Source organism: Dendrobates tinctorius, unplaced genomic scaffold (genome assembly GCF_039654945.1).
Source record: "Dendrobates tinctorius isolate UK_male_01 unplaced genomic scaffold, ASM3965494v1 ptg000015l, whole genome shotgun sequence".
In the NCBI taxonomy this organism is placed as follows: Eukaryota; Metazoa; Chordata; class Amphibia; order Anura; family Dendrobatidae; genus Dendrobates; species Dendrobates tinctorius.
In genome coordinates this window covers 34,168,035-34,185,408 of record NW_027361683.1, presented here as the reverse complement: position 1 = coordinate 34,185,408, position 17,374 = coordinate 34,168,035, and positions in this window count along the sequence as shown.

Sequence of the window (17,374 nt, the reverse complement as noted above, 5' to 3'; positions counted from 1 at the left end):
CCAAACACAGGGTTGTACTACCCACAGGTCTTAACACTTAATGTGGATAATTTGACAAGTTATGTAATCCAGTTGCAAAAGCACTTAACTCAAATGCATTCTCTAGTTTTCTCTTCCATTTCAGATCCAGATAGTATGGAAGGAACTCACTGTCTACAACCTGGTGATTACGTATATGTCAAGAAACACTCCAGAAAGACCCTTGAACCCCGATATCAAGGACCTTACCAAGTACTCCTAACAACGCCTACTTCTGTTAAGTTGGAAGGACGACCAACCTGGATCCACGCATCGCATTGCAAACTAGCCACAGGAATTAACAAAGCATAAGAGTGCATAATGTTTTGGTTTGGTTTTGTTGCATTATCTGTAATAATGGTAGCTGCGTGGGACAGTCTAAATTCTCCAATGTCCTTGAATAATAAGTTTATACAACATCATGAAAAATTACTGAATGATTGGTCAAATGACACTCAGTCTCCAGCAGATTGCTGGATCTGCACACATTCACCAGTATCAGCCACTAGTATTCCGTTCCTTGTTATTCCTGTGCCACCCGAGGAATTATTTGCCTGGACCAGTTGTTCTGATACACTTGCTAATAATGCCACAAATAATGTGACGTTATGGAACACAACTGTTGGAATACCTATTGTGGGATGGGTAGGATACCCTTGGTGGCAGGGTAACCTTTCAGGAAGTAATACACACCTTCAATATCTGGCATATAAAGGGGGGGCTTGGGTACCCAGGAAAAGGACTCGGTTAACCTACTTGGGGCAAGTTCCAACGTATGGTTTACAAGTTAGCTTTGATGTAACTTCTCATTCTACTGATGCCTTCATACCAATGTTGCTAGAAAGAAAGTTACATAATATGTCATGGGAGTACTCCAATTTATTTCCCCAGGGCACTAACGAAACTTGTATTAATATTCCTGGTAATATGCCTTGTAACGAGTCCTCGGAATATAAGAAGGGAACCTCCCCTTGTGGAAACCCTGATGCAGGTTATTGTAGTCCTTTAGGACAATTTTCACCTTGGTGCATGCTCCAGAATGCATCTGCGTTCATAGATTTAGTTCATAGACTGGTACTACAACATTCAGCCCTATGGGACCTACCTAGTGACATGTACTGGGTATGTGGAGACAATGCATATAAATGGTTGCCAGTAGGGGTAAAAGGTGCTTGTACTCTGGGTCGTTTGACTCCAGCTACCTTTGTTATTCCAAATGACCAGTTGAATACTCAGAGCATACCTAAACACACGTTGTACAAAAGAGCTGCTGACAATACACCTCGCCTCTCTGGGAGACCACATATAGTGCAGATGAGTGTGGCTAATAAAATTGTCAGCTCTATTTTTATTTATCCTATGATTACTCAAATGTGGGATAAATTAGTCAGGGCTACAGATTACTTAGATGACCAAATATGGGATATATTGGATATATTGAACACCACTGTTGCTGTCCAAAATCAGCTTATCATAGTCACTAATCAGCATACCATAGTACTAGATTATTTAACTGCAGCGCAAGGAGGTATGTGTCAAGTCATCGGACCCGCTTGCTGTCATTATATAGATCCCAACAGTAGTTTAAAGTTAAGATCAAAAATAGAGGATGTTCAAAGACTTAGAGATCAGTACGATAAAGACAATAATCGTACTAAGGACAGTTGGTGGTCAGACACCTTCTCTTTTCTTAATCCAGCTAATTGGTTTAAGGGTATTGGAGGCTGGATAGCTGGGATTATACTAAGTTTATTACGTATTGCCGTTTGTCTCCTTATAATATATGTGTTACTGAAACTTGTTTTTTGGTGTATCTCTGTATGCAAGAAAAGATGTAGAAATAGATAAGGAAGTTTGACTGTAAACAACAAGAATTTAACTATTATTCCTTTGAGTCCTAGATTGACATCTCATTTCTGGCATGAAGGAGCGTACTCTTGCAATGATGGACGTGGCTTCAGTATCTGGGGGATGGAGAAGGTAGAAGACCTGTCTCCCTTGGGCAACCCGTCGGCCTGGGATAGTACCTGGTGAACGAGCCACTATCCGCTGTTGTTGCAGGATCCAGTGTTCCAGATTGTGGAAAATGAAGATGTCAAAGGGGGGAATGATAAGAACTGAATGAGTTAAATGAATTCTGCTGAACTTTATCTTTTCTTCGAGGAGATGTCTCAGACATCTCCCTTGTGAACCAAGGTCAAATACTCCTGTTTTTTAGCCTATATGACTTTCTTTGTAGAAAACAAGTTGTGAAATCATTTTATACTGCGCATGACTGTAAATGTCTAAATTCTTTGCTATAAAAGATGGAAGCCTAACTGATAAGCAGAGGCGCTCAGCAGGCATCCCGAGTTGTATTATACAGCTTGTGTCTGTGTTATTCTTCTCGACGGAGCAATCAATTAGAGACATATGGTGCCTTACACCCAAGAACATCGGTCCTTCAGATGAAAGAAGTATCTGAGGGATCCCGACACTAGAAAAGCTAAAACTGCAGTGGAATGTTGGAGTAATCTAATTACAGATAGCATGTTGGAAACTATTGTTCGGTTCACTAACCAGTATATTGACACAATCAAAGAGCAATTCTCCAAAGAGAGGGACATCAAAAACACTGATGTGATTGAACTCAAGGCATTTATTGGCTTGTTATACCTAGCTGGTGCTTTCAGAGCAAATAGGCAAAGTTTGGAGGAGCTGTGGGGGACAGACAGTGATGGCATCGAAAAATTCAGCCTTGTGATGAATCTGAAATGATTCAAAGTCCTGATCCGTTGCCTCCATTTCGATGATCGAAGTACCCGGACAGAACGAAAAGGTTATGACCGGCTTGCACCAATTCGGGACATATTTCAACAATTTATTATGAATTGTCAAAAAAGCTATTGCCCGGGGCAAAACCTCACTATTGATGAGATGCTTCCAGGTTTCCGTGGAAGATGTGGTTTTCGGCAATATATACCATCAAAGCCAAACAAATATGGAATTAAAATTTTTGCCATGGTTGATGCAAGGATGATGTACACTATGAACATGGAAGTTTATTGTGGAAGACAGCCACCAGGTCCTTTCAATGTGAGCAACAAGCCTAGTGATGTGGTAAAGAGAATTGCTGAGCCAATGTTTGGATCTGGTCGAAATATCACTGCTGACAACTGGTTTACTGACTTTGATCTGATTGATTTTTTAAAAACGAAAAAGCTGTCATATGTGGGAACTGTTAGAAAAAACAAAAGGCAGTTGCCTCCAGATTTTCTATATACAAAAGGCGAACAACAGCATAGCACTATGTTTGGGTTCAGTAATGGAAAGATTTTAGTTTCTTACAACCCACGCGAGAGGAAAAATGTGATTTTGGTCTCTTCATTACATAATGATTACACCATTGATCCAGAGTCTGGGGAGCTAAGGAAACCAGAAATCATAACTTTTTATAATTTGACCAAAAGCGGCGTTGACACTGCCGACCAAATGTGTGGCAATTTCAATGTAAGTCGAAATACCAAACGCTGGCCGATGGTAATCTTCTTTACAATGCTGAATGTGGGTGGCATCAACTCACAAGTAATTTACCTCGGTAATGAACTTAAACAAATGTGCAGAAGAATGTACCTAAAACAATTGGCTAATGAACTGGTGAGTGGAGAGCTAAGCCTAAGAAGTACAAAGACGGTTGGAATGCCCCTTGCCCTGCAACACCGGTTGAAGAGATATCGTCCCAAGGACGTTCCAGAACAAACACCGACTCTACCACCTTCTAAAAGACGCAGTTGTACTACCTGCTCATTTGTATCTGGTTTCAGAAGGCTTTCTAAATATGACTGCAAAATATGTAAAGAATCAATCTGCCTTTCCCATGCAACTTTCGTCTGCCAGCCTTGCTTTTCTAAGTGTACCTGTGCTGCTTCTGCTGCAATTGAAACCACTGAAGATGAGTAGAAAATAATTAAGTAACATCTAAGTGCAATATCCTTTAAGTTTTTTTCCATAATTTTATATTTAAGCAATAGTTAAGTAAAGATAACTGGAGCCTATTTGGCGGTACTACCGAAAAGTGGTACTTTTAGTTTTAATAAGTTTATGGTTAATAAATGTTTTTTTTTGCATCTGATTTGGTGTAATCTCTTTTAATACATTCCTATGAAGGTCACTGACTACTTCTATAGTCCTGAAATTGAAATATGTAGCTACTATAGGTGGTTTTCTGACCTGTGCTTGTCAGGCACATTGCGCATGAACTGAGGAGAATCTATATTGCGCCTGACGGAGGGTTAAGTCTCCCCTAAGTCTTCTCTTTTCTACAGTAAATAGACCTAATTTTGATAGCCTTTCTGGGTATTGTAGTGAACCAACTCCATTTATCAGTTTAGTAGCCTGCCTTTGAACCCTTTCAAGTTCAGTAATGTCTTTCTTGAGCACCGGTGTCCAAAATTGCACACAATACTCCAAGTGTGGTCTGACGAGTGTTTTGTACAGAGGGAGAATTATGTTTTCATCTCGTGTCCCCAGACCTCTTCTAATGCATCCCATGACCCTATTTGCTTTGGTGGCAGCTGCCTAACACTTGGCACTCCAATTTAGCTTCTTATTGACAAAGATGCCTAAGTCTTTTTCCATGTCTGATTTCCCCAGCAGTTTCCCATTTAGTAAGTAATTATAGCATCTGTTTCTCCTTCCCATGTGCATAACCTTACACTTATCTGTGTTAAACCTCATTTGCCATTTTTCAGCCCAATTCTCCAATTTACTCAAATCTGTCTGTAGTTGCAAACTGTCCTCCTTTGTGTTAACTACCTTATGTAGTTTTGTATCATCTGCAAATACTGATATTTTACTGTGTAAGCCATCCACTAGATCATTAATAAATATATTAAATAGTAGGGGGCCCAATACAGAACCCTGTAGTATCCCACTAGTAACCCTGGCTCAATCTGAGTATGCAACATTAATAACCACTCTTTGTTTTCTATCACTAAGCCAGCTACCTACCCATCTACACATATTTTCCCCTAGCCCAAGCTTTCTCATCTTACTTACCAATCTTTTATGTGGGACAGTGTCAAATGCTTTAGAGAATTCGAGATAAATGACATCCAATGATTCTCCTTGGTCCATTTGAGAGCTTACATTCTCATAGAAGCTGATCAGGTTAGTTTGACACTTTTCAAGTTAGTGTATGGGAGGCACACAAGAGGTCTGCTAGACATAGTTATAGAAACAGGGGAAGCTGAGGCCACCCCGAAGAAAAGTGTTATTGAACATGTTGTGTAGATGCAGGGCTGAATCAAAAAAGTTGTACCTAAGAAGCCCAAAGCCGAGTGTATAATAGGGCACCCCAAATCAGGAACTTCAACCAAGGAGATAGAATCTTGGTCTTAGTGCGGACAGTTGAAAGCAAGTTTTTGGCAAAGTTGCAGGTCCATATGAGGTAGTAGAGAAGGTTGAAGAAGTAGATTATAAGGTACATCACCAGGAAGACGTAAACCATACTAGCTGTATCATGTGAATCTACTTAAACCTTGGAAAGAAAAGGAATCATTGGGTGCTGCCAGTGTTAAGCATGCTGTGTCATCACAACCAATTCCAGCTGTGAAATTAGGGGATAACCGTTCGACAGCCCAAAAACAGGAAGTGCAACAATTCATCCAGCGAAACAAAATGAAGTTCACTAATCTGCCTGTGAATACCAATCGAATAAAACATGATATAGTTACTGAACCAGGTGAGAAAATAAATCTTAAACCCTATAGAATACCAGAGGCACACTGAGAAGCAATCTCGACTGAAGTCAAACGTATGTTGAAGCTGGGAGTGATCGAAGAGTGCTGAAGTGACAGGTCTAGCCCGCTTGTGTTGATTCACAAACCTAACGGGACCTGGAGGTTTTGCAATGATTTTCGGAAATTAAAGGAAATCTCTAAATTTGATGCATATTCCATGCAAGGGTAGGTGAATTAATTGATAAACATGGTAATGTCAGGTACATAACCCTCTGGACGTTACCAAAGGTTATTGGCAAATTCATTTAACAAAGAGAGCCAAGAAAAAAACAGCTTTTTCCAATACATCCTGTAGACTGTGAGCCCTCGCAGGCAGGGTCCCCTCTCCTTCTGTACTTGTGTGTCCCTTGTCTTGCACATGTTTATTGTACTTGTTTATATTTCCCTTTTCACATGTAAAGCGCCATGGAATAAATGGCGCTATATAAATGTATAATCTACTATATGATTGTCTAATTCTGTCTGTCTGTCTGTTTAACTATGGGAGGAGCCGAAATTGTAGAAGAATTAGTGGGATTCTCAATAAACATTGGGATATTTTAACATTAGATCGACATTGTAGGCCCGCGCCCCTTAATAAATTTCAGGAAGAGATGTTCCATCAAGGATAACTTGGTACATAGTTTTTTCAGAAGAACAAATCCGGCGGGTACTTAGCTGGACCGTAAAACCTGTGGTTTCTTTAAATGTGGAAATTGTGTGAACTGTAAATTTATGAAACCATGTAAATCTTTTACCAGTTCTTCCAATGGCAGGAGATTCCATCAAAGGGATTTCTCCAACTGTAAGATCTCTGGCCTAATATATGTGGCAGCATGTAATTACCCGAAGGACTATGTGGGTAAAACATTAAGGGAATTCCGGTGCAGAGTGGGTGAGCATATTGGTGACATCAGGCATAAACGTGACAACCTATTAAACAGGAAAAAACAGGGAGTACAAGTCCAATCACATAAAAATAATGAGCAAAGTTTATTAAACATATAATGCTGACAATTACATAAATGACAGAAAATACATAAAGGATCAGATAAGTATCTGCTGCTTGTTAGTCCTAAGACATTAACAAAATAAGGTGCTTAGTGCCTGTAACAAAATATGGGCCATATTAGAGGGATATAAAGGTAAAAGAGATCCTAACAGGTGCGCATCCCGAAAAAATCACTATCCCAAGCCATAGTGCTTACCCATATTAAACTCAGCCAAGGACCACAAACAGCGCCGCCACCGACGCGCGTTTCGCCTCTTTTTCAAGGTGCCGTACTGTGTTGTGTGAGGGGCCAAGTTATATATCCTGTTGCCAGGTGCTCCAATCAAGCGGCGCGTGTGTCCGGTGTCCTGCCCCGGAAGCTGCATCACCACCGGCGACAGCGCGGCGCTGCGTCTCAGACGACGTCGCTATGACGTCACTGACCTGCAGACGCCACTAATGCGCCTCAGCAATGCTCCATGGGCACACACCGCAGACATGCGCACTGGAGCCAACTCTCTAGATGATGAATCCAAGTAAGGGAACTAGATATAGCAGATTACACAAGGTGGATATATATATAAATGAATCCAAAGGATTAATGAGCACTAGCTCATACCAACTATATCATTAATAATAGTGAAAAAATATATATATATAAGATATATAATCCCAATACAATAGAAATTAATATAATTGTACCATAAACCATATATTCCTTTTATATATAAAGGAGAGATGGTACAAGTGAAATAGTTCAAAAAAGGGGTGCGCATATAAATGTGATTATACTATCAGCTATGTATTCCTTTTATATACACAGAAAAAATGGTGCATATGAAATGCTACAAAAAGAGTGCACACATAATACATGTGACATATATAAAATGATACACCAACGTGAATAAAAATATTTATCTTTTTTTCTTTCTTTTTATTATTCATCTTTTTTCTTCTTTTTCTTAATAAAATAAAAATAGTCCCATAGACCAAACTTGATATGATGTTCTTGAGCCAGGATATAACACCAAGGGTCCCTCCAGATCTTCCCCACTAAATGTCCTAGAAATTACGGTGTTCCATTAGAGATGACTAAAGGGAAACAAACCAATACAGTAAACATACAAACATATATAATAAAAACAAAACCATATCACAACACAAAAATTACAGATATGAGCTAAAACTCAACTGCTCATTGAGTCCAGCCGGTGTGATGGTATCAAGAAATGTGATCCACCGGCATTCCCTTTGAGCTAACACACGTTTGGTGTCACCCCCCCTTATTCCCGCACGGATCCTGTCAATACCCCAAGCTTGGAGTCCACTCGGATCACATTTATGTTTCAATCGAAAATGTCTCGGAATAGGTTTGAGAGCATTAATATCCTCCACTTCACATGCCGCCATTATATCTCTAACATGTTCTCTTATGCGAACGCGTAGTTCGCGTGTAGTTAATCCAACATATATTAGCCCACACGGGCATACTGCATAATAGACCACATATGTGGTACTACATGTGATGTAACCTCTAATTTTGAATTCACGACGGCCATCTGATGAAGTGAATGATAATGCTCTCCGAAGATTCCTACAAGCTAGGCACATTCCACATGGAAAGAACCCATTCCTGGGTGTGCCTGCCTGAAAGAAATCTATACTTTTGGTGGTATAGGGACTCCTTACTAGCATGTTCTTGAGGGTATTACACCTCCGCGCAGTCATAAGGGGGCGTTCAGAAAGGCACTCACGTAAAATTGGGTCAGTTCTCAGAACCGCCCAATGTCGGTTCAAGATGGATCTCATCAGGTCCCATTTGTGATTGTATGTTGAAATAAATCTTACTTCTCCATCCATTTTAGGTTTGGATTTTTTCCACCTGTTTCCCAAGAGATCAACCCTAGAGGATCTTTTAGCCCGCAAATAACCTCTCCTAATACTTTTACCACTATAGCCTCTTTGGGCAAATCTTTCCCCAAGGTCCACTGCCTGAGCCTCAAATAAGTCATCAGTTGAGCAAATCCTCCTCGCACGTAAAAACTGTCCAACTGGAATAGACCTGATCGTGGAATGCGGATGTGACGAGGATGCATGCAGAAGGGCATTCACAGAAGTCTCTTTTCTATACAAATTGGTGTGAATTAAACCATCATCCTGAACTTTTATCATAACATCAAGAAATGTAATTTGATGGTGGTGAAAAGCATACGTGAGATGGATATTGAAGCTATTCTGGTTCAGAACACCCACAAAATCATGTAACTCAGAGACAGGGCCTTGCCAGACAAATAGAACGTCATCAATGTATCTGAACCATCCCGCAATCTGGGGAGCGGCCAGTGCGCCATCCGAGAAAATCTCCCTCTCCCAATAACCCAAGAAGAGATTAGCATAGGATGGCGCACAAGCCGCCCCCATCGCGGTGCCCTGTCTCTGTAGAAAAAATCTGTCCTTAAAAGTGAAGAAGTTGTGGGTAAGAACGAACTCCAATAGCTCCAAGACCAACTCACGCATGTCCGGATCTAAATTACTCGTTTCCAGAAAGAATCTGGAAGCCCTCAATCCATCCACGTGTCGAATACTGGTGTAAAGCGATTCGACATCTGCTGTAACCAAAATCATATCCGCATCCACAAACAGGCCATCCAATCTCCTGAGGACATCATTAGTGTCCCTGACATAGGAGGGCAGCGTCTCAACCTGCGGATGTAGATAATATTCAATAAATTTGCAGGCTGGGTCGCATAGCCCCCCCATGCCAGACACAATGGGACGTCCAGGAGGAAGCACAGGATCCTTATGGACCTTGGGGAGAAGATAAAAAGTGGGAATCACCGGAGTATGAACCAAAAGGCCCTGCAAAACTTTTTTAGTTATAATACCTCTTTCATATGCCATTTCAAGAATATTATGTAATTCATTCTGAAAGATCTTAAGAGGACTATTTGGCAACTGAGAATAATTTTCTTTATTTCTCAATTGTCTGAAGGCCTCTTTTTCATATTTATCTACAGGCCAGAGAACCACGTTTCCCCCCTTATCAGCCGATTTAATAACAATGTCATCCCAACTTCCAATTTCACATAAAGCCACTCTCTGTTGTGGGGTCAAATTATCACTTTTTTTATAATTGGTGATGGTCTTAAGATCTTCAGTCACCAACCTTGTAAATATCTCGACCTGGGGACAAAGTGAAAAAGGGGGAACCGCGGTACACCTGGCTGCAATAGGAGGTAAAGATCCACTTACCGAATCTCCATGAGACTCACTCTCCAATTCTTCTAGAGTATGTATTGCCTCAGCTTCTGAGACCGATAGACTTTGGTCTGACAGAGGGCGTGAATGTAATTTTCTAAGGATGATCTTTCGGGAAAACAGGTGGAGATCCTTTACCGCTGTAAAGTAATCAAAATTATTTACTGGAGAGAATGATAAACCAAGTTGTAATACACTTTTGTGAAGATCAGAGAGCACATGTGAGGAGAGGTTAATTACCTCAAGCGTGTTTGTTCGAGCTTTTTTGTCACTCTTAGGTGAATTAGCCATTTTTCTTTTGTTGGTTTTTCCATTCTTCCAACGTCTATCTCTCACATGATCCCTCCTTTCCCACAAAGGCCGTACACCATCTGAAGTATTCATGGGTTCTTCAAGTGATGATACCGATGAAAGTGAGGTGGACCTTCCTCTTATAGGATTTTTATTATTATTACCATTCATTTGGCGATAACGCCATTTATAAATCCGATCCTGTTGTCGATCAGTAAGGTCACGCTGATATTTTTTAGTTTTTCTCTGAACAACCTCCGTTTCACATTTTTTTAAAAATGTCTCCACCTCCACCTTCACCTTGGCTATCATCTCACCAGCAAGGTTTTTGTTCACCTCATCCTGTATAGATCCGATTTCAACATCTAATTCATTTAGTTGTTTTTCATTATATTTAGACAGTAATTCCATATATTTCCTTGAACATGTGGAGGCGGCATCCTCCCACTGGTTGACAAACTCACTGTCATTAATATTAAAGGATGGGAACACTTGTATCCGTAAGCCTCTTGGTATGAGGCCACAGATTAAGTACTTATCCATGAATGCCTTATTCCACCATAAACGTGTACGTTTGTTGAGAGCTCTTTATATTTAATAATCAATGTACTAGTGTCATCAAATTTACAATCCGTATTGATACCAGATCCTTCATTAAAAACTTTATCAAGTTCAGTCTGCCACGCTTTTTCGCGTTCACGGAAATCCATATGTTCCTTAATGGTAACTGTGAAAACACAGATAGCAAGCACATAAAACAAAACCATACGGAACCAAATGTAAATCCCAGTAGAGTCGCCCACTAAATAGTGTCGTCTCAATGGGGAATAGACACTCCCGCATAACATATTAAACAGGAAAAAACAGGGAGTACAAGTCCAATCACATAAAAATAATGAGCAAAGTTTATTAAACATATAATGCTGACAATTACATAAATGACAGAAAATACATAAAGGATCAGATAAGTATCTGCTGCTTGTTAGTCCTAAGACATTAACAAAATAAAGTGCTTAGTGCCTGTAACAAACTATGGGCCATATTAGAGGGATATAAAGGTAAAAGAGATCCTAACAGGTGCGCATCCCGAAAAAATCACTATCCCAAGCCATAGTGCTTACCCATATTAAACTCAGCCAAGGACCACAAACAGCGCCGCCACCGACGCGCGTTTCGCCTCTTTTTCAAGGTGCCGTACTGTGTTGTGTGAGGGGCCAAGTTATATATCCTGTTGCCAGGTGCTCCAATCAAGCGGCGCGTGTGTCCGGTGTCCTGCCCCGGAAGCTGCATCACCACCGGCGACAGCGCGGCGCTGCGTCTCAGACGACGTCGCTATGACGTCACTGACCCGCAGACGCCACTAATGCGCCTCAGCAATGCTCCATGGGCACACACCGCAGACATGCGCACTGGAGCCAACTCTCTAGATGATGAATCCAAGTAAGGGAACTAGATATAGCAGATTACACAAGGTGGATATATATATAAATGAATCCAAAGGATTAATGAGCACTAGCTCATACCAACTATATCATTAATAATAGTGAAAAAATATATATATATAAGATATATAATCCCAATACAATAGAAATTAATATAATTGTACCATAAACCATATATTCCTTTTATATATAAAGGAGAGATGGTACAAGTGAAATAGTTCAAAAAAGGGGTGCGCATATAAATGTGATTATACTATCAGCTATGTATTCCTTTTATATACACAGAAAAAATGGTGCATATGAAATGCTACAAAAAGAGTGCACACATAATACATGTGACATATATAAAATGATACACCAACGTGAATAAAAATATTTGTTTTTTTCTTTCTTTTTATTATTCATCTTTTTTCTTCTTTTTCTTAATAAAATAAAAATAGTCCCATAGACCAAACTTGATATGATGTATATATATATATTTTTTCACTATTATTAATGATATAGTTGGTATGAGCTAGTGCTCATTAATCCTTTGGATTCATTTATATATATATCCACCTTGTGTAATCTGCTATATCTAGTTCCCTTACTTGGATTCATCATCTAGAGAGTTGACTCCAGTGCGCATGTCTGCGGTGTGTGCCCATGGAGCATTGCTGAGGCGCATTAGTGGCGTCTGCAGGTCAGTGACGTCATAGCGACGTCGTCTGAGACGCAGCGCCGCGCTGTCGCCGGTGGTGATGCAGCTTCCGGGGCAGGACACCGGACACACGCGCCGCTTGATTGGAGCACTTGGCAACAGTATATATAACTTGGCCCCTCACACAACACAGTACGGCACCTTGAAAAAGAGGCGAAACGCGCGTCGGTGGCGGCGCTGTTTGTGGTCCTTGGCTGAGTTTAATATGGGTAAGCACTATGGCTTGGGATAGTGTTTTTCGGGATGCGCACCTGTTAGGATCTCTTTTACCTTTATATCCCTCTAATGTGGCCCATATTTTGTTACAGGCACTAAGCACTTTATTTTGTTAATGTCTTAGGACTAACAAGCAGCAGATACTTATCTGATCCTTTATGTATTTTCTGTCATTTATGTAATTGTCAGCATTATATGTTTAATAAACTTTGCTCATTATTTTTATGTGATTGGACTTGTACTCCCTGTTTTTTCCTGTTTAATATGTTATGCGGGAGTGTCTATTCCCCATTGAGACGACACTATTTAGTGGGCGACTCTACTGGGATTTACATTTGGTTCCGTATGGTTTTGTTTTATATGCTTGCTATCTGTGTTTTCACAGTTACCAATAAGGAACATATGGATTTCCGTGAACGCGAAAAAGCGTGGCAGACTGAACTTGATAAAGTTTTTAATGAAGGATCTGGTATCAATACGGATTGTAAATTTGATGACACTAGTACATTGATTATTAAATATAAAGAGCTACTCAACAAACGTACACGTTTATGGTGGAATAAGGCATTCATGGATAAGTACTTAATCTGTGGCCTCATACCAAGAGGCTTACGGATACAAGTGTTCCCATCCTTTAATATTAATGACAGTGAGTTTGTCAACCAGTGGGAGGATGCCGCCTCCACATGTTCAAGGAAATATATGGAATTACTGTCTAAATATAATGAAAAACAACTAAATGAATTAGATGTTGAAATCGGATCTATACAGGATGAGGTGAACAAAAACCTTGCTGGTGAGATGATAGCCAAGGTGAAGGTGGAGGTGGAGACATTTTTAAAAAAATGTGAAACGGAGGTTGTTCAGAGAAAAACTAAAAAATATCAGCGTGACCTTACTGATCGACAACAGGATCGGATTTATAAATGGCGTTATCGCCAAATGAATGGTAATAATAATAAAAATCCTATAAGAGGAAGGTCCACCTCACTTTCATCGGTATCATCACTTGAAGAACCCATGAATACTTCAGATGGTGTACGGCCTTTGTGGGACAGGAGGGATCATGTGAGAGATAGACGTTGGAAGAATGGAAAAACCAACAAAAGAAAAATGGCTAATTCACCTAAGAGTGACAAAAAAGCTCGAACAAACACGCTTGAGGTAATTAACCTCTCCACACATGTGCTCTCTGATCTTCACAAAAGTGTATTACAACTTGGTTTATCATTCTCTCCAGTAAATAATTTTGATTACTTTACAGCGGTAAAGGATCTCCACCTGTTTTCCCGAAAGATCATCCTTAGAAAATTACATTCACGCCCTCTGTCAGACCAAAGTCTATCGGTCTCAGAAGCTGAGGCAATACATACTCTAGAAGAATTGGAGAGTGAGTCTCATGGAGATTCGGTAAGTGGATCTTTACCTCCTATTGCAGCCAGGTGTACCGCGTTTCCCCCTTTTTCACTTTGTCCCCAGGTCGAGATATTTACAAGGTTGGTGACTGAAGATCTTAAGACCATCACCAATTATAAAAAAAGTGATAATTTGACCCCACAACAGAGAGTGGCTTTATGTGAAATTGGAAGTTGGGATGACATTGTTATTAAATCGGCTGATAAGGGGGGAAACGTGGTTCTCTGGCCTGTAGATAAATATGAAAAAGAGGCCTTCAGACAATTGAGAAATAAAGAAAATTATTCTCAGTTGCCAAATAGTCCTCGTAAGATCTTTCAGAATGAATTACATAATATTCTTGAAATGGCATATGAAAGAGGTATTATAACTAAAAAAGTTTTGCAGGGCCTTTTGGTTCATACTCCGGTGATTCCCACTTTTTATCTTCTCCCCAAGGTCCATAAGGATCCTGTGCTTCCTCCTGGACGTCCCATTGTGTCTGGCATGGGGGGGCTATGCGAACCAGCCTGCAAATTTATTGAATATTATCTACATCCGCAGGTTGAGACGCTGCCCTCCTATGTCAGGGACACTAATGATGTCCTCAGGAGATTGGATGGCCTGTTTGTGGATGCGGATATGATTTTGGTTACAGCAGATGTCGAATCGCTTTACACCAGTATTCGACACGTGGATGGATTGAGGGCTTCCAGATTCTTTCTGGAAACGAGTAATTTAGATCTGGACATGCGTGAGTTGGTCTTGGAGCTATTGGAGTTCGTTCTTACCCACAACTTCTTCACTTTTAAGGACAGATTTTTTCTACAGAGACAGGGCACCGCGATGGGGGCGGCTTGTGCGCCATCCTATGCTAATCTCTTCTTGGGTTATTGGGAGAGGGAGATTTTCTCGGATGGTGCACTGGCCGCTCCCCAGATTGCGGGATGGTTCAGATACATTGATGACGTTCTATTTGTCTGGCAAGGCCCTGTCTCTGAGTTACATGATTTTGTGGGTGTTCTGAACCAGAATAGCTTCAATATCCATCTCACGTATGCTTTTCACCACCATCAAATTACATTTCTTGATGTTATGATAAAAGTTCAGGATGATGGTTTAATTCACACCGATTTGTATAGAAAAGAGACTTCTGTGAATGCCCTTCTGCATGCATCCTCGTCACATCCGCATTCCACGATCAGGTCTATTCCAGTTGGACAGTTTTTACGTGCGAGGAGGATTTGCTCAACTGATGACTTATTTGAGGCTCAGGCGGTGGACCTTGGGGAAAGATTTGCCCAAAGAGGCTATAGTGGTAAAAGTATTAGGAGAGGTTATTTGCGGGCTAAAAGATCCTCTAGGGTTGATCTCTTGGGAAACAGGTGGAAAAAATCCAAACCTAAAATGGATGGAGAAGTAAGATTTATTTCAACATACAATCACAAATGGGACCTGATGAGATCCATCTTGAACCGACATTGGGCGGTTCTGAGAACTGACCCAATTTTACGTGAGTGCCTTTCTGAACGCCCCCTTATGACTGCGCGGAGGTGTTATACCCTCAAGAACATGCTAGTAAGGAGTCACTATACCACCAAAAGTATAGATTTCTTTCAGGCAGGCACACCCAGGAATGGGTTCTTTCCATGTGGAATGTGCCTAGCTTGTAGGAATCTTCGGAGAGCATTATCATTCACTTCATCAGATGGCCGTCGTGAATTCAAAATTAGAGGTTACATCACATGTAGTACCACATATGTGGTCTATTATGCAGTATGCCCGTGTGGGCTAATATATGTTGGATTAACTACACGCGAACTACGCGTTCGCATAAGAGAACATGTTAGAGATATAATGGCGGCACGTGAAGTGGAGGATATTAATGCTCTCAAACCTATTCCGAGACATTTTCGATTGAAACATAAATGTGATCCGAGTGGACTCCAAGCTTGGGGTATTGACAGGATCCGTGCGGGAATAAGTGGGGGTGACACCAAACGTGTGTTAGCTCAAAGGGAATGCCGGTGGATCACAGTTCTTGATACCATCACACCGGCTGGACTCAATGAGCAGTTGAGTTTTAGCTCATATCTGTAATTTTTGTGTTGTGATATGGTTTTGTTTTTATTATATATGTTTGTATGTTTACTGTATTGGTTTGTTTCCCTTTAGTCATCTCTAATGGAACACCGTAATTTCTAGGACGTTTAGTGGGGAAGATCTGGAGGGACCCTTGGTGTTATATCCTGGCTCAAGAACATCATATCAAGTTTGGTCTATGGGACTATTTTTATTTTATTAAGAAAAAGAAGAAAAAAGATGAATAATAAAAAGAAAGAAAAAAAGATAAATATTTTTATTCACGTTGGTGTATCATTTTATATATGTCACATGTATTATGTGTGCACTCTTTTTGTAGCATTTCATATGCACCATTTTTTCTGTGTATATAAAAGGAATACATAGCTGATAGTATAATCACATTTATATGCGCACCCCTTTTTTGAACTATTTCACTTGTACCATCTCTCCTTTATATATAAAAGGAATATATGGTTTATGGTACAATTATATTAATTTCTATTGTATTGGGATTATATATCTTATATTTATATATTTTTTCACTATTATTAATGATATAGTTGGTATGAGCTAGTGCTCATTAATCCTTTGGATTCATTTATATATATATCCACCTTGTGTAATCTGCTATATCTAGTTCCCTTACTTGGATTCATCATCTAGAGAGTTGGCTCCAGTGCGCATGTCTGCGGTGTGTGCCCATGGAGCATTGCTGAGGCGCATTAGTGGCGTCTGCGGGTCAGTGACGTCATAGCGACGTCGTCTGAGACGCAGCGCCGCGCTGTCGCCGGTGGTGATGCAGCTTCCGGGGCAGGACACCGGACACACGCGCTGCTTGATTGGAGCACCTGGCAACAGGATATATAACTTGGCCCCTCACACAACACAGTACGGCACCTTGAAAAAGAGGCGAAACGCGCGTCGGTGGCGGCGCTGTTTGTGGTCCTTGGCTGAGTTTAATATGGGTAAGCACTATGGCTTGGGATAGTGATTTTTTCGGGATGCGCACCTGTTAGGATCTCTTTTACCTTTATATCCCTCTAATATGGCCCATATTTTGTTACAGGCACTAAGCACTTTATTTTGTTAATGTCTTAGGACTAACAAGCAGCAGATACTTATCTGATCCTTTATGTATTTTCTGTCATTTATGTAATTGTCAGCATTATATGTTTAATAAACTTTGCTCATTATTTTTATGTGATTGGACTTGTACTCC